Below are 22014 nucleotides of genomic sequence, written 5' to 3'. Positions count from 1 at the left end.
ATTCAGGATTGCCAAAAGTTGGAAACAACCTAGGTGTCCATCAACTAATGAATGAATAAACAAATTGTGGTGTATACACATCCTGGAATATTATGCAGTGGTAAGAAGAAATGAAGTTGTGAAGCATATGTCAATATGTCAATATGGATGAACGTAGAGAACATTATGTTAAGGGAAACAATCCAGACACAAAAGGAAAAAAACTGTGTGATTGCATTATCATGAACTAAATATATTATATAAATCCATAGAGTTAATAATTAGAATATAAATCACCAGAAAAATAGAATGAGGATAGAAAATGGAAAATTGAAGGTTAATCTGTGCAGAATTGGTAAAAAGGTTGTTTGTAAATCTTTGGAAATGTTTAGAAATGGTGAAAGCATATCATGGTACTTGTAACCACAGAGCTATTACATATGTAGGACAGTAACTGAAAGGGATAGTCTAAGATCATGTGTATTACTAGAAGGAAAGCTAAAAACTGTAACATGGGACTGTATAAGATAGTAAAACCTCATGTAAAACATGAATTGGGTAATATTGCATATATAAGACTACTTTGAGAAATATAAGTACAAATATACTAGAGAGAAGAAAAAAGAATAGCGGCTATGTAAGACAGGTAAGGCATAGAGAGATTGAGAGGTAATGAGTTTTGTTTTTGTTTATTATTATTATAATTATTGGAATAGTGAAAGTGCTCTCAGAGTGACTGAAGTAATGATTGCACAAATATGAGATTACACCTAATGCTCTTGATTGTACATTTTGTATGGATTCATGCTTTATTATTAAGTATCAATAATGTTGATTATTTAGAAATAAATGAGGTATCATTTTATAACCAATAGAATGACTACAATTTTAAAATAAAAAATTACAGGTGTTGGAGAGGATACAGAGAAATAGGAGTAGGCATACTCATTCATTGCAGATTGGATTGTAAAATGGTACAGCCACTGTTGAAGGCAGTTTGGTGGTTCCTCAGGAATCTAAGTATAGAATTACTATATGACCTGACAATCCCAGTACTAAAATATACCCAAAGAACTGAAAGCAGAAGGTTGAACAAATATTTGCCCATCAATGTTCAAAGTGGTACTATTTACAAATGCCAAAAGATTGAAACAAACCAAGTCCATCAACTGATGAAGAGTAAACAAAATGCGGTAAATACATATCATGGAATATTTGTCAGTTGTAAAAAGAATAAATCTTGATCCACGCAGCAACATGGATGTATCTTGAGGACTTTATGTGGAGTGAAGTAAGCCAGAAACAAAAGGACAAACCTTGTATGAGTTCACTGATATAAACTAATGACAATAAGCATATTTATTGAGGTAGACTCTAGATATAGGTTACCAGGAGATAGATTTGTGTAGAAAATGGGGAGCAAATGCTTTATTTGTGCAGAATTTCTATTTAGGTTGGTTGTAAAAGTTTGGAAATGGATGGTGGTTATGGTAGCACATTATTGCGAGTGTCATTAACAGCACTGAACTATACATGTGAATACTGTGGAAAGGGGAAGTTTTGGGTCATGTATGTTACTAGAATGAAAGTTAGAAAATAACTGGGACTGTATAACACTGTGAACCCTGTTGTGGATGATGGATTAGGATTTATAGTACAAGAAAAATAATGTTCTTTGATAAATTGTGACTAATGTATGACACTATTATAAGGTGTTAATAATAGGGTGGTATACGGGAAAAATTCACTTAATGTAAACTATGGACTATAGTTAATCTTACTATTTCAGTATTCTTTCATCAACTGTAACAAGAGTAACACACTAATGCAAAGGGTTAACAAAAGGGGGTATGTGCAAACATTATATTTTTATATGACTTTTATGTAAACCTACAACTTAACTAATTATAAAAATAATAACTAAAAGATATTATGCTAAGTGGAAGAAACCAGATAAAAATTACTACGTATTGTATGACTCCATTTATATAAAATGTAAATATAAATAAATCTATAGAGACAGAAATAGATTAATGGTTATATATAAACTGGGGAAGGAAAGAGAGATTGAGAGGGAACTGCTAAGGTGGATGGATTTTCTTTTTGGAATAATGAAAATGTTCTAAAATTGATTGTAGTGATGAATGCACAAATCTGTGATTATACCCAAAACCCTTGATTTGGATGGATTGTATAGTATGTGAATATATCTCAATAAAACTGCTTTTAAAAATGAAAAGAAAAAGTATGTCTGTCATAAAAAGCAAAGGCAACAGCTTTTCAGGCTCCTGAAAGACAGGGAGAAACTAAGGTCCTAAAAACAAAATCAATAATAACTTCATTCAATTCCTCAGGAAGTTTAGATATACATTCCATTGCTTCTTTATAGTACATGAAATAACTTGTTAGTCTTATACTAAATTTCTTCCTTGTCTTCCTCCTTCTCTTTCTTTGCTTTCTTCTTCTTCAAGCTAATTTGAGTAGCTTTTTCACTGAAGCTATGATTGAGATAGAACTTGTTTCCTTCTGATAAAATCAATTGAATTTTTTTCATTTATTGTCTCATACTTCTATTCATAAGCATTTTGAAGAGCTAAAATCAGTGACTCCTCTTTTAATTCACTGTCTCTTTATGAATCACATCATCATCATTTCCTAACAGCACTGAAAAACCCTTAGATGATGTTAAATGCAGGATTTGATTTTCAATGATTTTTTTAAGACCTTATGAAGAAAGGGCCATATATCAAACCATTAAGAGTCTGGAATTGACTTAATTGTGAAACAGCTACAAATATGCCAAAATACACTAAGAAAATAGTTTAAAATAATTAGTATGGAAATTAATTAAGGAAATAAAGTGATAGCACCTTAATTTTGTAGTATTTAAAGTAGGAATAGAATGTGGGTAAATCTGTAAATAAATTGTATCCAATTGTCTGATACAATCCAAGAAGAAACTTTACTACAACCAAATAAGTATAGGGCTATGGTAGAATTTTGGAGACCTATAGGTTTGTGAAATACAAAGCCCTAAGCAATTATTCAGCCTCAGCCATTGCCTCAGTTTAATTAGGAGAATCTAGGTATAGTGAATCTAGGTATAGTCTAACTGACAGGGAACTTGGCTTCCTCAAAATAAAGATTTGAATCGGGAATAATCTTTGCTGTCCCTGATACATGACAAAAGTTCAGAAAAAAAAGATCTTGCTCATCCCCAGAAAAAATGTTTCATATCAAAAGGGGTAGTGAAAATTTCTTTTGTTAAAGTAGGCTATATGAGAGATGATGTTTAACAAGAGCAGAAATAATAAGTACCTATTTTACTATTCCAAAGAGAAATGATATAATGACATTAATGTATGCAAAAATTTAGGGATGACTACTTTTAGGTAGTGAAGTTGTCATTTCAGATTTGTGTGACAAAACTTTCAATGAGTCAATGAGACCTAAACATTTCTAAAATAATAATTACACTGATGTCAGATATATTTAGCAGGTTAGTATATGAAAATATCTTTAAAATAATTCATAAATGCCTCACTATTTCATAGACTGAATCCACAAAAGACACAAATGCAGGAGCATTTACTGAAAAATATCTTCTAAAGATGTTCCTGAGTATATAGCCTTGGCTGCTTACTTATTTTAAAAAGCTTTATATTTATATCATCTAAATTTTAATGAAGATGCCCAGATAGTACAATACCACTAAATAACAACTTGTTTTTCTAACTTAACTAGCCTTTGGTTATTAGCTATGGTACTATATTCATCAGGCATTTCCTATGCAACTCACAAAAGCTTAGTCTTATTTGAGCCACATGTAAATAACCTTATAAATCCTAAAGGACTGAGAGTCATTCTTGAAAACTTGGTCAGAGACAGTGTTCTATGGTTGGGTAAAGGGGAATGTTGAGTACAACATGGCATCTGCTACATAGAGTTGTCCTCTGACCCCTCTCCCACCTCCATGAACACACAGCTTAGTCTTCTCAGAGAGGTCTTCAATTTAAAAAAGGAAAATGTGTTAGAGGATGGTTCACATAACCTTTCCTTTGGGAATCAAGGGCAATGAAACAAATGGGTACAGAAAGAGGAGAAAGGGATTCTCCTCAATGTAGTGGTGTTGGGTTGACCATGACTGAAGCAACCATACTTGTACAAGAGTAGTGGTGGCATCAGGGTTGAGTGGTTTGGCTTACATATAAATGGTAGCAGTTAGGGTACCTCTATCTTTGCTTGGTGGCACAGGACTGTTTTGAATCTTCCAAGCTGCTAAATTGCTGCAGCTCTTACCACTCTGGCAACAATATGACCCAACTTTCAGTTAACTCTATAGGACCTGCAAGAGAAATTCAATTCAGGAGACAACCCCAGTGGCAGAGGTAAAGACTCCTTCATAAAACTTGGTGAAGAATGCTTCCTGGGTAAATTTAAATCCTTAATTAGTTAGTGAATAACATTTGTATCTGCTTAGCCTGCATTTTACTTACTCCAAGAAGCCTTCCACAATCCCCACATATGCATCTGTGACACTGTATTTATTATATTCCTTCCATGAATCCAGTATACTTTTAATTGTTCAGTTCCTGCCCTACAGAATTTAGACATGAATTCCCACAGTTGCACGAGACCATTTTATAAAATCTCATAAGATTTAAAGATCTCTATTTCCCTAGAGAACCATGGCTAATAAAAGCCTCAAAAGCTGTTAAGGAAAAAACAAAAGAAAAGAAAAGAAAAGAAAAAGCTGTTAAGGACTTGTTGATTCATTTCAGTAAGTGGATAGGACAAAGAGAAATCTTAGACTTGTGGTGAATAAATGCTTTTAGTATGTACAAAAGGAAAATCCACATGGGCCTGGATGAGGTTAGCCCATGGCTAGGTCTGTGTGCAGTGCAAACCTGCTAGATCACTTGGGAACAAGGAAGATGCTAACAGAAACTTGTGCTGAGTAGAAAGCCTCCTGCCTTTTAAAGTTCTTCCAGGAAGAGTTGAGGCATACTATTGAATGCATCAAGATGTGAGAATCACAGGTCTTCAGCGGCTCTTTGTATAACCACCCCTAGCCTCCTTTTGCAACATTCATTTTACCTCCACCATCTGCTTAAGAAACCAAACCCACTGCTCTGAGCACATTTCTTCCCTTGTGGCCCTCTGAATGGATGCTTTCTGCTATCCTCTTCCACAGCACTGTTACCACTGCACCTGGAGGAGTTGGGTTCCATGTCCTCTTTGTTTCTTATCACCACCTCCAGACCATTGGCTGTCCCTCTCCTCTAAAAAGCCTGCCAATATTCCTCCTTTTTATAGTCATAAACAAACTCCATATCTCTCTTTAAAGACTTTAGCATCAGGTTCACTGTCACTTTTTCTAAGCTACTCCAGTTATAAGCCTTGATAATTTTCATATGCACATATATGATACTTACAATAGTGTGGCCTCTCAATTCATTGATTTCATTTATTTCCTCCAAATAATATTCCTACCATTCTACCCAGTCACCCACCCTCATAGTTATACCCTGAAGCTTATTATTACCAATAACTGAGTCTTTACAAGAATCTCAGCTTCAAGCCTCTCTATCTTTTACAAATACCTCCTTTATTTCAGCTCACTTTTCTAGTTCCCTAAACCCCACAATTTTTTACCTACTTAGGACCTACAATCCATTAATTCCATCCCCTTTTTCTTCACCCCATTTGTGTCCCCCCTTCACCTTCTTACTGAGGTTGGATTCCATGATTGATTGAATAATAGTGCTTTTTTGCATATATCCTGACTCCTTTTCTGTTCTCTTCCTCTTTTGTACCCGTGCCACATTTGCCCATGGGCAGGTAAATGAAAAGCATATCACCATGCTGGCCAGCCTCAATTAAAGCCCAGGGAAACTGCCTCAAGTAGGCTGTAGTGCTACCCATGCCCTCTCCCACTCTCCTAGTCATTCGTATTTCTCTACAAATATCCAATATCTCCTCCCCACTTCTCATACTCAGATGGTTGTCTTCTTTTTAATTTCATAGAAACAGTGAAGCCATAGGAAGAGAACTTGAATATTCCCCAAATCCCCACTTCCCAATCTTTCTGCATTTAGAACCTCAGTCACTGACTTTTCTCCTCTTGCAAATAATGAACTCTTCCATATCTGCCCTAGACTCCAACACATCTCACATATTTGGTACCACTCTATCTTCATTTTATCAGTAAATGATATGTTCATTCAAGCAGTTTTTCAGGGAAAATGCTTTTTAGTCCTTCTTCATTCCTCTCTTTCTCTTAGCCTTTAGATACAATCCAACGACATGCTCTGAGGAGCTCTATAGCCAAAAATATCCCTAGACTGTCCATGCTTTACCACCACCCTGCTACCATTACAGTCCAATCACTATCATCCATTAACTGGAGTACCACTACCATGGCCTTCTATGGATTTACCTGTTCTGATCATGTACCAGGAAAGTTGAATGTCTTTCACATAGCAGCAAGAAACATCTTTTAAAAAATATATCTGGATACATAATTTCACTGCTTGAGACCAGTATTTTAGTATGACTTCCCTTCATACTAAAATAAAATCCTAATCCCTTTCTACGGACTACAAAACCCCATAAGACATGGTCCCTGTTTGTATTCATCAACAACTCTTCACATGGTATTCTCTTTAGAAACTTGGCCTATTTTGCTATTCTTCAAAATCTCATTTCTAACTCAGGGTATTTCTCACCTTTCTACTCAAATAATTCTGTCTGAAGACCTTCCTATAATTAGTTCCCCTGTTTATTGAGGACTTTTCTTAACTGTGTTAGAGGAAGTGAGAGGCTGCGGAGAGTTGAATTTTTTGTAAGTGAAAGCATGAACCAGTTACCAGCGTTCACCTTCAGACCTTCAATGGCTTTAGCTATGTCAATACATCCTGGACCTACGACTGGCAAAGGAAAGCTACTTTTCTAAAAGGTGGAGTTGAGGGCTGGGATCAGTCTTGAGGAATCCTTAGGGACCAGTGTGGAAACTGGCCTCATCTTTGATGCTCAGGGCAGTAGCACTCCCAGCCTTTCACCAGCATCTACGTGGAAGGAAAGAGCAAGTGCACCTTCTTTAGCTACTTTTCCTCCTGTGTGTGGATGTTTCCTGGCCTGACAGATCCCTGAAGGCAAAGCATCAAACCTCTCCACAGCTATGACTTCTGATCTCACACCAGCATCTACCAGGACTTAAAGACCAACAGCAAATTTTTGTTAGTTGGGTTTTTTCCTTTCTCTTTCTTGTGTTCTTTAGTTGGGTGAACCCCTGAAGGTCCAGTGCAGAGACAAGCCTCAGTTTCTTTCAGAACTATCTTACACTAACATCTACAAGGGCATAAAAAGTCAGTTCATCTATTTATTTTTCTTTTTTTGTGGAGAGTGGGAGGGTTTATTGGATTTTTCTGACTCTACCTTACAATTTTGATTATGGCAAGTCCCTGAGGGATGAATAGGTTTGCTGGCATAAATTTCAGCCTCAAAAAGGTTTTAGCTTCCCACCAGCACATAACAAGAAACTTAGAGAAGCGATGTACTTCATTACTCTTTCCATTGTATTATTTTCTTGTATTCGGGTGGATGTTTTATCTGTCAATAATTTCTTTTCTTCATCTTGTCTCTTTCCTTCCTTTTTTTCCTCCCTGTTCTGTTTTTGTTTTTGTTCTTATTATGGCATACTCAAGAGTGGGAGAACAAGATTTCCAGAGTGACCAAAACATAATATTCAGAAGGTCCAGTTCTTGACAAAAAATTAGAAAATATGCAAGGAGACAGGAAAGTATGGCTCAGTCATGGGAAAAGCAGAAGTAAATGGAAATGTTCTGGAGGAAGCACACTCTCTGGAATTACTAATCAAAGATCTTAGAAAAACTCTCATAAGTAAAATAAATATGCTAAAGGAATCCATGAAAAAAGAACTAAAGGAAATTAGGAAAACATTATATGAATGAAACGTTAATTTCAATAATGAGATGGAAAGTATATAGAAGGACTAAATGGAAGTTCTGGATCTCAAAAGTACAATAACTGAATTCAAAAATTCAATAGAGTGGTTCAAGAGCAGACTGGAGGAGGCAGAAAAAAGGATCAGTGAACTCAAAGACTAAACAATTGCAATTGTCCATGTTGAAGACAGGAAAGAAAAAAGAATGGCTAGAATGAACAGAGCCCAAAGAACCTGTGGGACACCACCAAGCATAGCAATAAACATATCACAGGAGCCACAGAAGAAAGAGAGGAAGGGCCAGAAACAAATCTGAAGAAATAATGTCAGAAAATGTTCCAAATGTGATGACAGATATGAAGAATAAAATCCAAAATCAATGAATTCCAAGCAGGATGAACCCAAACAGATCTACGCTAAGATATTTAATGATCAAACTGGCCAATGACAGGGACAAAGACAGAATCTTAATAACAAGAAGAGAAGAGCAACATGTCACATATAAGGGATTCTTAATAAGATTAATATCTGATTTCTCAATAGAAACCATAGAGCCCAGAAGTCAGTGTGAGGGCATATTTAAAGTGCTGAAAGAAAAAAGCAATACTGAAGAGTAATATACCCAAGAAAGTTGTCCTTCAAAAATGAAGGAGAAATTAAGACATTTCCGACTATCAAAAACCAAGGAAGTTCATTGGCCTTGGCATTCCTTACATATGATATGCTGACAGGAATCCTCTTTGTGGAAAGTAAAGAAGATTAGATAGTATCTTGGTGCTGGATGAGGAAATAAAGATCTCTGGCATACATAGAAATTTGGATGAATATAAATGTCAGTATTATCTCATTCTTCATCTCTAAGGCTACCTGTAGCAATGATATGGTTATGAATTCCAAAAATAGATATTAGATTATGTTTGTAATCTGGTCTGTACCTGGACATCATTAAGTTATGATTAGGACTTTGATTGGGTCACATCAGTAGGGTAGGGACTCACAGAGAAAAGGACAGTGTTGAGGGTTTTTGATGTTTGAGTTTTGATATTGGAGTTTGATGCTGAAGCCTTAAGCTGGAGCCCCAGGAAGTAAGCTCACAGAGGAAAAAGAAGCAAGCCCCAATGACGAGAGGAACACTGAGTCCAGGAAGAAGCAAGCCCTGAGAAGAGAAGAACCCAGGAAGCCTGAACCCTTGCAGACATCAGCAGCCATCTTGCTCTAACATGTGAAAATAGACTTTGGTGAAGGAAGTAACTTATGCTTATGGCCTGGTATCTGTAACTCCTACCACAAATAAATATCCTTTATAAAAACCAACCAATTTCTTGTATTTTGCATGAGCACCCCTTTGGCTGACTAATACACTGTCTTAACCCTTAAAAGGCTAAAAATTCAGATGCATATAAAACAAATGTGTATCTTTGTTACTGGACACATACATACAATGGAATACTATTTAGTCATATAAAAATGAAGTTATGAAACATTCTGAAACATGGAAGAATCTTGAGAATATTATGCTCAGTGAAATAAGCAGGACAAATAAGGACAACATTTGTATAATATTACTTATAAGAGATGACTAGAAATAGAAAATTTGCAGGCACAGAAGGTAGATTAGATTTGCTGGCTAATGAGGGATAGGAGAAAGAAAGAAGTATCTGAAAAAAATAGCCATCACAGTTCAGAGACACTTGTGTGCTGCATAATCATCCTGGATATACTAGGACCTTGCTAATTTAATTTTCATCTTTTATGAGAAACTGCTTCATTTTTTCACTGTGTTTATTGAAAGCTAACATTATTTTGTATTTCTGTTTGTTTATTCCATGATTCTACAGTAGTTCCAAGAAATCATGGACACTGGATTCAAGATTTTGTAACTAATTAATTAATTAATTAGTCACTATAAATGTACTCAGACAGGGGGTTTCTCAAGATGTAATATAATTTTCTATTTAAAACTCTCTTTTCATTGTTTGATGAGTGTGTTTAGACCTTTTCTTAAAGACTTGTTGGTGAAGATAATTTGAACGTGTTGTCATCTACAACCCAAAGTTGTTGAGAGATAAGAAAGTATAACCTTGCAGGAGACTATCTAATGAACCACTCCTGCTCCCCACTTCTGTAAATCTATCCATGAGAGCATGACCGTGCAAAAGACTATCTAATGAACCACTCCTGCCTTCTGCTTCTGTAACCCCGCATGCGTATTATAGTAGAAAATTTGCCCACCAGCCCAGCAATGCATTAGCCAATAAGTGAGAGCCATGCTAGTTCTATATAAGACCCTATATAAACCTGTAAAAACTTTCAGACAGGGCTCAGAATTTGGAGATTGATTCTCCTGTGGGCCCGCACATAATAAAATTGTTTCTTTACCTCTCTGAGTGCCGTTTGAGTTTTCTGCCACTTGGGTCATCTACGTTTGCTCCAACAAGGTAAGAAAGCAAGACTGGGCATGATCTGTTTTATTTTAGACCAAAATGTTGCAAGGGGAGTTAATGTCTAATGCATGATTATTTCTCTCTGAAAGGAATTCTGACATCTAACATTTGATCTTTGCAACTCAGAGAGTATGAAAAATTGCCTACTGCAAGTAAAGAATTTATCTATGCAGTTTTCAGTAAGAAAGGAAGGGAGGGATTGAAGGGAGGGAGGAACCTACAGTCAATTTCAATTTTTGTTTGCTTATTTTTCCCTTTAGTTTCAATGGGCAGAAGACCAAACTGCTATTGTAAATGTGTTGTTATTTCATACAAGTACCTTAAAAATGCAAACAATATTGTCAATACATTGCAGTTTAGTCACAGATACCTGTTAAAGGAAATCACCCACAGTCTGAAAAGAGTGAGTTGGAGGCCACGTGCTTAATTAAACTTACTTCTAGCATATATTAATATCTTATAATTGACAGGTGCTATGGTGGTGTGGAGGGTACAAAAATGATCCCTGTTTTTCTGGATTTCATATTTATTACATGTATAAATCTTCCTTTCATGCCTTTCTGAATTTATTATGCACAAATTCCCTAGGTCATACTCACATTTATTTTTCAATTTAGCTTTAGCTAATCATAAGACCACAAATCCATTTAAAACATTTACCTTCATACAGGGGCCTTAAACAAACTATTGCTGATGTGGGAGTTTAGGATGTATAAAAATCAAAAGCCAAAGCAAAATAAACAAACATATTCTGGGTCCCTTGAAAGAGCTGTGGGTATGCTGAAAATAAATGCTGCATCAACCAATTCTTTGAGCTGGTGAAAATGGATGAATTACTCTTAGGAAGCAATAAGTTGGGCCCTTTCAAAGGCAGAGTCTCTCTTTCAGATCACTCAGGGCCCATTTAGAAAATGAAGCCTCTGTGTATACACTGTACCAGAGAGCCTAGAAATCAATGTGCCTCAGTGTCACACTCACTGGGAGACTGGCAGACAGAGAAATGTTCCATAAGAAAGTGTATTAGACAAAAAAATGGCTCCTTTAATTATACCCAGTTTGGAGAAAAGGGGATAGAAAGAGAAACTAATCTGAGACCATCACTACACTATTATTAACAGAGCAATGTAAGAGTTCAGAATACAGCTTCTCAGTGGTTTAACATCTTTCACTAAGTTCCTAAGCAGAATTTCAAAGTTTGCATGGGTTACTGCCCAAAGCATCTTAATTGTTACTTTCTGGCCATGTGATTCTCAAAGTTTTATATTTATTGTACACTTTTGAATACAGGCATTTTTCCACTGGCTAATTTTTCATAATGCAAATGTTATATGACTTGATCAATTAAATTTGGAGAACAATTATTAATTACTATTATATAAAATGGGATCCTGACATTGCTCTGTGCTAATATTTATATAAACAGACTCTCAAGCAAAAAATCAGGTGCAAACTTTGGGTTTCTCAATATGTTTAATTTTTTATATGCTAACTTGTGAAAATTAAAAATAAAAATGTCTTTGAATCTTCCTGTAAATCACTGGCTATCTCATGAATAAAAATGGTATTGCCTTATTAAAAAAGGAATACAACAATTTTAAGCTCTCTCTCATTTTATATGAACTATACCAGGATAAATCTCTCTCAGTTTATATGAACTACACCAGGATAAATGTAGATTAATTAAAATATTTCTACAAACATCAATATTCATTTTATGTCAATTTGTTAGATAGAACTTCCCTAACGGTCCAAATTATAATAGCCAATATTTATTGAGGACTTAATAACTACCCTCCAGTTTCCTACTATAAGAAACTATTCTTTTAATCTCCTGTCAAGTGTATATTACCATTTTATAGTAGAGGGAAAGATACACAAAGAAATTAGACAACTTAATGTCAGAAAACTAGAAAGTGGAAGATCCAGAATTATACATCCTTAATATATAAAACTGCCTTTATAAACTTAATTGAGTGTCATCATTATTTTATTTCATATGGATCTCTTATTATAGTTTATAATTACACATAGTTTATAATTACACATCTATCTGTTCCCTTACTAGTTTAGTATCTGTCTTCCTTCTCATCTCTAACTCATGGCAGACTGGGCCACTTTTGTATATTTAGTGTCTGGCACAGAATAAAAAAAAACCTAAGTATCTGTTGAAAACGTGATGAATGACTTAATGAGTGGATAGATGCATGAATGGGGGGATGGGTGGATGATGGACAGATGGATGAAAAAATCATTAAAGGTATTTTTGTTTCTTTTGTTTCTGTTTGTGGTAACGAAAGATTTTGATACTGGATGATGATGATGATAGCACAACATTTTGAATGCAATTAATATCGCTGAATTATACAATTAAAATGGTTAAACTAAGTAATTTTGTGTTTTCTGTATATATGTACCCACAATAAAAATTATTAATAGTATATGTTTTGCTTGATATTAGAAACTTTTTCAATGAAAATAATTTCTTTTATAGTGTGTTTGTGTTATTTCATACCAGGTTAACCTAGAAAACTGATAGCCACTTTTGAGGAAACGTTTAAGGGGATCTGTGACTCACAATAATTGCTCTCTATACCTAATTAGTTCTTTTTCATTGTCTGAGTAAGACTGACTACTTCTCTTGTATAATCACCAGGTAAATTTCTTATATATACCATTAAAGGCATACTTCTTCTACAACACCATGCATACCTTTTACCTCTCACTTCTGATAGGGTCTACTATGAATCACATTCACAAAAACTTTAGCTATTAAGTACATAGAAGAAATGCAACCATAGAGTAAGCCTCAGTAGGACAAAAGTAAATTTTATACACATACCAAATTAAGGGAAAAAAATTCTGTTGATGTTTAAAAAGAGTAAAAAGAGGGTAGTTAGAAGTCTGCCCTCATCAAAATGTCCGAGTGGGATGCTTCAGGGTTCTGTCCTTCACATAGGAGCTTTGAACAACCAGGAAGAACTGGCAGAAACATGCTTCCTCAATGTTCCAGAAGGCAGAGGACTGCATTTTGCATGGTGAGCACCAAATCAAGAAAGTCCACTTAAAATGCAGCAGGATTTCCAGGTACCCTGGTTGGCCCCTCCTACACCTCTCATTGGCTCAGGGCAGAGGGCCATATCTGCCCTTGGTCCCAGTTCCAGAGGGAGCAGATTAACCCTTTGGCACATACTGGGAGAAATATGACAGACCTTGGGGGACTCACCACCACAGGAATTGCCCTGCACATAGAAGCAGCTTATTGAGCTCATCTGCTGAATGCTGTGAGAAAGCAGTCAAGGTAAACTGCCTGGAGCAAGGGACTGCTGGCTATAGGACATACCTTGCAGTGCCCAGAATCATGAGGAAACTGTTTCTTAAGAGGGGTCATTTAGAACCATATAAATCAGGGAATTCCTAGGTCCACACATGCCTAACCAAGACAGAACAAATTCACAGAAAGGATCAGGAAGACGCCTATGTTTTGGCCTGGAGTTATTCCCTAATATCATTATATGGATAAATTCTGCAGGAAAGCACTTGCTTAGGTCAAACTACAGAGACTGGGAACTTTTCTTTCTTTCTTTTTTTTTTTTTTTATTGATTTGTCTTGGCATTCAAAGAAAGCTCTGTCATATACTAAGGAATAGATGTTCAGTGTCTAAATTACTGCAAAACATATTAAAATATAAAAGCTTCCAGGTTTCAACAAAAGATTACAAAATATACAAAGAAACAAGAAGTGATAGCATAGGTAAAGGAGAATATTAAAACATCAAAAGCCAGCAATTAGTAGGACTAGACCTGGGATGTACCAGACAAAGACTTTTCAAAAATTGCCTTCAATATGCCCAAAAACCTAAAGGTAAATTTGGACAAAGAACTAAAGAAAACCAGGAAAGCTATAGATGAACACAAAGAGAATATTAGTAGAGAGATAGAAATTATGAAAAGGAGTCAAAAAAAGAAATGAAGACCACAGTAATAGAAATAAAAATTTCCTTAGAGGTGTTAAATAACAGATTGCAGCTAGTACTTGAAAATAAGACACTTAAAATCATTGTCTGAGGAGCAGAAAGAAGAAGGAAGAATGAAACGTGGACTCTACGGGAGTCCCAGAAGGAGAATAAAGACAGAAAGGGTCAGAGAAAATTTTCAAAGTAATACTTTGAAATGTCAAATGTTCCCCATTTAACAAAAGACATGAATATTTACATCCAAGATGATCAACAAACACCTAACAAGATAAACCCAAATAGAACCATGCTGCAGCATATTAAAATCAAAATGTCAAAGGCCAATGATAAAGAAAAGATTCTGAAAGTCACAAGAGGAAAGCAATGTGCCATATTCAAGGGAGACGCGATAAGGTTATATGCCAGTTTATCATCAGAAACCATGGAGACAAAATGGCATGATGAAAGAACTCTGCAGGTTGAAAGAAAAGGACAATAGACAATAAAACAAAGTTTCATGAAGAAATGAAGATTCCCAGTGAGTGTAATGATATGGGTAAATATATTTGCCAGGGCTATTATTTTTTGGTTTGTAACTCCACTTTTTACTCCCTACAGAATCTAAACAACAAATGCATAAAATGTAATGATAAATCAGTGGTTTTGGACTCATAATGTATAAACATACAATTTGTGACAAGAACTATATAAAGGTGGCAGGATGGAAGGGTAAAGAAATATAGTATACATTACCAATGTTAAGTTGGTATCAAAGCAAATGAGATTGTTATAGGGTTAGGATATTATCCCATGGCAACTGCAAAAAAAAAAAAAAAAATTGGAGAACATGCAAGGTCATAGAGACAGAAAGTAGAATGCAAGTTACCAGTGGTGGGCCCCTAGGGGGAATGGGGTGATAATGCAAAAAGGATATAGGATTTCTGTTTGGGGAGATGGGAAAGACTTCATGATTAAAGGTGGTGATAGTACTGCACTGTGTAAATGTGATTAAGGCCATTGAATAGTATATTCGGGAATGGTTAAGATTGGAAAATTTATGTTGTGTGTATGTCCCCAAAATTAAAAAAAAAAAAAGAAGAGAAACTAAAGTGACAGCAACAATTAAATGCAATATACGGCCCTGGATGGGATCTAGCAAGGAAGGAAGAAAGGCTCAAAGAACATAATTGGACCATATAAAAAAAGTTTGGAATATAGACTATAAGCTTTATACTAATGTTCAATTTTTGAACTTGGTAACTGCACCTAAGGTGGTTACACAAGTGAATATCTTTGTTTTTAGGAAATGTACATAGCAGAGTTAAGTGTTCAAGGAGCATCATGTATATACCTGACACTCAAGTATTCAAAAATGAGTTTAATAAATAAGACAGGCAGATAGATATAGAGTTAGATATTGATAGATGGATAGATATATTGAATAATATAATGAATGTGGCAAAATGTTAAAATTGGTGGCTCTGGGTAGCTCTGGGCTATTTTGGAGTACTCTGTACTGGAGTTTTATTACTTTTGTAACTGTCCTATAAGTTTTAAGTATTTCAAAGTAAAAATTGAAAAGAGGGTGGAAGCCTGGGGGGGGGGGGGGGGAAACTAGAAAGAAAATAAGAGAAAGGAAAGATATTGCCAGTATAAAAGGAAAATTTTCCTTATGATTTACTCAAGCTAGCCAGTGCAATTTTCTCATTATTACCAATTCCTCAAACCTCTACTTTTATGAATTTTACTATCTTAGGGCATCCACTGTCCCTTATTAGACTGTAACTATCTTCATGGAAGTTGGTTCCATGAAGTATATGTCTTATACTACAGACTTATACTACATAAAAGGTAGAGAATATTATTGACCTGAATGTGGGGTAGTGGTCAGGTATATAAGAAGAGTTAAAAATATATATATATATATATATATATATTTCAGGGTATACTCAGTGGGAAGTTCGGTGTGAGGAATATGATGTATTTACCTGAGCAGCAAATAGGAGGCAGTGAGATGAGTGTTGCAGTGAAGAGGCTCGGTAGATGAAAGGGAAAGGTATTTTCAGTGCTGCTGAGGGTGGAAAGATTTGAAAAGACCAAGACAAACCTAAAACACATTTTAGGAAGCTTTTTGCATGACTTACCTAAATCCAACCTTTAAGAAAATCTTTAATGATATCTCACTTAGTCTGTGGATTCTGAAGTCATGCTGCTGTTTCTTCACATGACTGTGCAAAGCTTGGGTCGTGAAGAAGGAGACCTCTGTGTTGCCTTTATACAGTTCCATTACTAGGACTTTCTATAGAGCAGGTGTTTTAAAATGGTGGTTTTTTAATGTAATGAATTAAGTGGAAGTAAAGAGGGATGAAAATAAAGTAATAAGAAGGTCTGTTTTTTTTTAAAGAAAAATAGATAGATCTATGTGAGATCACCTATTTGTGGTTGTATTTACATTACCTCAGAAAAGAAATGCACTGTATTCCTGAATCTGAAGGTTTTCAGGTAAGTGATCAAAAATATACAAAATTAAATATGGTCATTAAAAATAGAATGTATTATTTCATTCCAAAAACCAAAGACTTAGAAGATCAGAAAGTAAGAAATTTCCACCAGCACCTGTTAAAAGCAAAACTGAATTAAAGTAGTTGAACCCTTTGGGGAAAGTAATTCAAATCCATATCACATAAACACCAACAAACCTCAACTAGTCCTTCCCCAATGATGCAGCTGCTAACACAATACAATTGAAAATGTTAGCTATGTGCGTGCTGTTTCTTTCTAGTATGAACTGATACAGTTTAACAGGCTTGTCTCTTCCCTTCTTAGGGGAGAGTACAGATTTTACTAGGCTACAATGATCATAATGAAAATTGTGTTTGAGTTGCAATGAGCTCTCAATGTGATATTGATGTGGGCTATGGGTGGGAGGCTCTTTGTCTCTTGGGATATAACCTTAACATAAGCTGTCTGTCCTGACTTGTGGGTGTGGGATGGTGAGAGGCTGCAGCCCTGCCCTTGGTAACCATGGCCACAACTCCAGTCCCAGGAAACAGTTTATCAATGCGAACTCTATAAACTTTAAATATTTAAACCAAATGTGCTAAAAGCTTATCTAAAATGTATGAAGTCCATGCTAAAAGCTTATCTAGGATGTGGAAGATATATGCTAATTCAAGCCTATTGAGAACTGAAACAAAAGGATCATTTGGCCTTTCCTCTCTGTATAAAAGGAACTCAAAAATCTGGTTCAGGATCGGAGGGGGCAAGATGGCGGCTGAGTGAACATACCTGTTAGAGTCTTCTGCAGGGAATCGGCTGGGTGGCGTTGGAGACTCTTTGGGACCGGATTGTTTCGGGATTTTTGCTGGTCCGGAGGTGTCTGGACATCGATTTGGAGGGAAGGTAACAGAGAGGATTCGTCTGTGAAATATACACGGAGATCCCAGCTACCTGCAGAGGATTCCCTTCTTGGGTAGGCGGAGACGAGGCATCTAGCCCCGCTCGGTGGGGCTGAGCCAGGCCGGGCCGGGCCGCGGTAGCGCTTGGAGCCGGGCGGGGCCGGTGCAGGCCCCGGCGGCGGGCCGCGGTAGCGCTTGGAGCCGGGCGGGGCCGGTGCAGGCCCCGGCGGCGGGCCGCGGTAGCGCTTGGAGCCGGGCGGGGCCGGTGCAGGCCCCGGCGGCGGGCCGCGGTAGCGCTTGGAGCCGGGCGGGGCCGGTGCAGGCCCCGGCGGCGGGCCGCGGTAGCGCTTGGAGCCGGGCGGGGCCGGTGCAGGCCCCGGCGGCGGGCCGCGGTAGCGCTTGGAGCCGGGCGGGGCCGGTGCAGGCCCCGGCGGCGGGCCGCGGTAGCGCTTGGAGCCGGGCGGGGCCGGTGCAGGCCCCGGCTGCGGGCCGCGGTAGCGCTTGGAGCCGGGCGGGGCCGGTTCAGGCCCCGGCTGCGGGCCGCGGTAGCGTTTGGAGCCGGGCGGGCCTGGGTCAGGCCGCGGCGGGTACGGAGCCGGGCAGGGCCGGTCCAGGCCGCGGTGGCGGGAGGTGGATGCCGGAGCCGGCTGGGCCGCTGTAGCGAGCGGAGCTGGGCGGAGCCAGGCCAGGCCAAGGCGGCGTGAGGAGCCGGGCAGAGCCGGTCCAAGCCTCCGCGGCGGGCGGAGCCGGGCCTGCGGAGGGGTTTCTGTTTTTTTTTGTTTTTTTTTTTTTTTTGTTTGTTTGTTTGTTTGTTTGTTTTTTTAATTTTACTTAAATTTTTTTTTTTTTTTTTTTTGAGCATCTGCAGTACTGGGGAGTTCGTGGGCCCTGGGCGGCCTATTGGGGGTTTGTGGGAAGGGAGGTGCTTGCAGACCCATTTGGGCAGACAGACGGGGGGGTTTTAGGGCAAAGCGGGGGGAAGTTGTTGTTTTAGATAGTGTTGCAATTGTGACACGTGTGTACCTGTATCTCTCTTCTCCCTATCCGTTCCCCACCGTTTGCCCATCCTCTTTTTCTTTCTTCATTTCTTCTTGCCTTTCTTTTTTCTCTATTATAATTAGTTTGTTTTTTTTTTTTTTTTTTTTTTTTTTTTTTTTCGGTTTTCTCTTTCCCTCTTGTCCCTCATCTTCCACTTATTTTTACTTTAATTCAAGTATACAATAGGTGCTACAGGGAACACCTCACATTTGCTGGGTTTTCCCATCCTCCACTGCCTCATTTCTGTGTGAACTGATTTAGGCTACCTACACTATCCCCCTTCCCCTGCATCTTGATATCCACTATCATCTACTGTCTCTCCTATATTCCACCCCCCACCTCCCGTTCTTTGATCCACAAAGTGTCTAACTCTTAATTTCTAATACCTTTGTTCTGTTTTCTGTCTATTATCCACTCTTGAAACTATTACCTTTCTTTTCTTTTTCCCTCTCTCATGAAAACAATAGCTGTGTAGTTCATACCATATTCCTCCCAAATTCAGTCATCAACTTCATAAAAGGTACTCTACCTACAGCTATAACTCTATACAATCTACATGAATCTAACCTCCATCCTTCCAGATCTCATATTCCTGCTTTATTAACATACATCACCAATACAACTTTACACTTTTCCCTTGCTTACACAATTGCCTTTCCCCAACACTAATACTTTCCTCTAAAGTGAACTTAACCAACAACAAGTAACTAGAATAAGAAGATAAAAGTGACAAAGAGAAGATATAACACCTGTGCAAAAATAACAACTAATTAACCTCCAAGAGCAGACAAAGAAGCTAAGGAACTGATTAAATTCGTCAAAATAAAGAGATGACCAGAAAGCAACAAAAATCTACGAACCAAACCAATAATCAGGAAAACATGGCTGAATCCAATCAACAAACCAATAATCACGAAGGGGAGCAAAACTTGGCACAAGCAATGAAAGATCTCAGAACATTTATCACCGACAAAATTGATGCAGTAATGAAAGAGGTTAACAACATGAAGACATCACTTGGAGGGGAAATTGCAGACATACGCAAAAACATAACAGATATGATGGGAATGAACACCACAGTTCAAGAAATCAAAAATACACTTGCAGCAAATATCAGCAGACTAGAAGAGACAGAGCAGAGAATTAGTGATGTGGAAGACAGTACATCAGAAATCAAACAGATAGTAGAAGGGGTCAATAAGAAGATAGAAAAAATCCAATTAGGATTTAGGGACCTGAATGACAATGCAAAACGCTCAAACATACGTATTATAGGCATTCCAGAAGGTGAAGAGAAGGGAAAGGGGTCAGAAAGAGTGTTGCAGGAAATAATGACTGAAAACTTCCCAAATCTACTGAAAGAGACAGATGTACATATCCAAGAAGCACAGCGCACTCCACAAGTCATAAACCCCAACAGGCCCACCCCAAGACATATACTTGTCAAATTATCCAATGCTCAAGACAAAGAGAAGATCCTAAAAGCAGCAAGAGAAAAGAAAACCATCACATACAAGGGAAGCTCAATTAGATTAAGTGCTGATTTTTCTTCTGAAACCATGGAGGCAAGAAGACAGTGGTATGATATAGTCAAGGTACTAAAGGAAAAAAATTTCCAACCAAGAATACTCTATCCAGCTAAACTAGCATTCAAACATGATGGAGAGTTCAAAATATCCGCAGACAAACAGAAACTGAAAGAGTATACCAACAAGAAACCTCCCCTTCAAGAAATTCTAAAGGGAGTTCTGCAGGAAGAAAGGAAAAAACAGGAAAGGCAAAGTTGGAGGAGAGTATAAGACCAACAACAACAACAAAAAAGACAAAAAAAAATATACAAACAAAATATGACAAACACAAATCCAATCAAAATATGGCTAACACAAATAATTCCTTGATAGTAATAACACTGAATGTCAATGGATTAAACTCACCTATCAAAAGATTCAGACTGGGACACTGGATAAGGAAATATGACCCATCCATATGCTGTCTACAAGAGACACATCTTAGACCCAGAGACGCATGGAGATTGAAAGTGAAAGGCTGGAAAACAATCATACAAGCTAACAATAACCAAAAAAAGGCAGGAGTAGCTATATTAATATCAGACAAAATAGACTTTAAATGTGAAACAATTGTGAGAGACAAAGAAGGATACTACATTTTAGTCAAAGGGAAAATCTGTCAAGAAGATCGAACAATCATAAATATCTATGCCCCTAACAAGGGTGCCTCTAAATACGTCAGGCAAACGCTGGAAAAACTAAGTGAAAGAATAGATACATCTACAATTATAGTGGGGGATTTTAATACACCACTATCAATTCTGGACAGAACATCTCAAAAGAGAATCACCAAAGACACAAAACATCTGAATAGTATATTAGAGGAGCTCGATCTAATAGACATATATAGATCGCTACACCCAAACACAGCAGGATATACATTTTTCTCAAGCGCACATGGATCATTCTCCAAGATAGATCATATGCTAGGCCACAAAGAAAGGCTGAACGAATTCAGAAAGATTGAAATCATACAAAACATTATCTCTGACCACAGTGGAGTCAAGCTGGAGATTTGCAAGGGAAAGAAGCCCAGATTTCACACCACGATTTGGAAATTAAACAACACACTCTTAGAAAAACAGTGGGTCAAAGAGGAAATCTCAAAAGAAATCAATGACTACCTTGAAACAAATGATAATGATAACACAACATACCAAAATTTATGGGATGCAGCAAAAGCAGTACTGAGAGGGAAGTTTATAGCCATAAATTCATATATCAAAAAAGAAGAAAGAGCAAAAATTGAAGAACTAACTGCACATTTGAAGGAATTAGAAAAACAACAACAAAGTAACCCAACAGGAAGAAGAAGGAAGGAAATAACAAAGATAAGAGCAGAACTAAATGAAATAGAAAATAAGAAAGCACTTGAACAGATAAACAAGACCAAGAGCTGGTTTTTTGAGAAGATTAACAAAATTGACAAACCTTTAGCAACACTAACAAAGAAAAAAAGAGAGAAGATGCAAATTCACAAAATAAGAAATGAGAAAGGCGATATCACCACTGACCCCACAGAAATAAAGACTATCATAAGAGGATATTTTGAAAAACTATATTCCAACAAAAATGACAATCTAGAGGAAATGGACAAATTCCTAGAAACACATAAACAGCCCATATTGACAAAAGAAGAAATTGATGATCTTAACAAACCAATCACAA

Source organism: Dasypus novemcinctus, chromosome 1, assembly GCF_030445035.2.
Source record: "Dasypus novemcinctus isolate mDasNov1 chromosome 1, mDasNov1.1.hap2, whole genome shotgun sequence".
Classification (NCBI taxonomy): domain Eukaryota; kingdom Metazoa; phylum Chordata; class Mammalia; order Cingulata; family Dasypodidae; genus Dasypus; species Dasypus novemcinctus.
Note: the sequence above shows the minus strand (reverse complement) of the source record.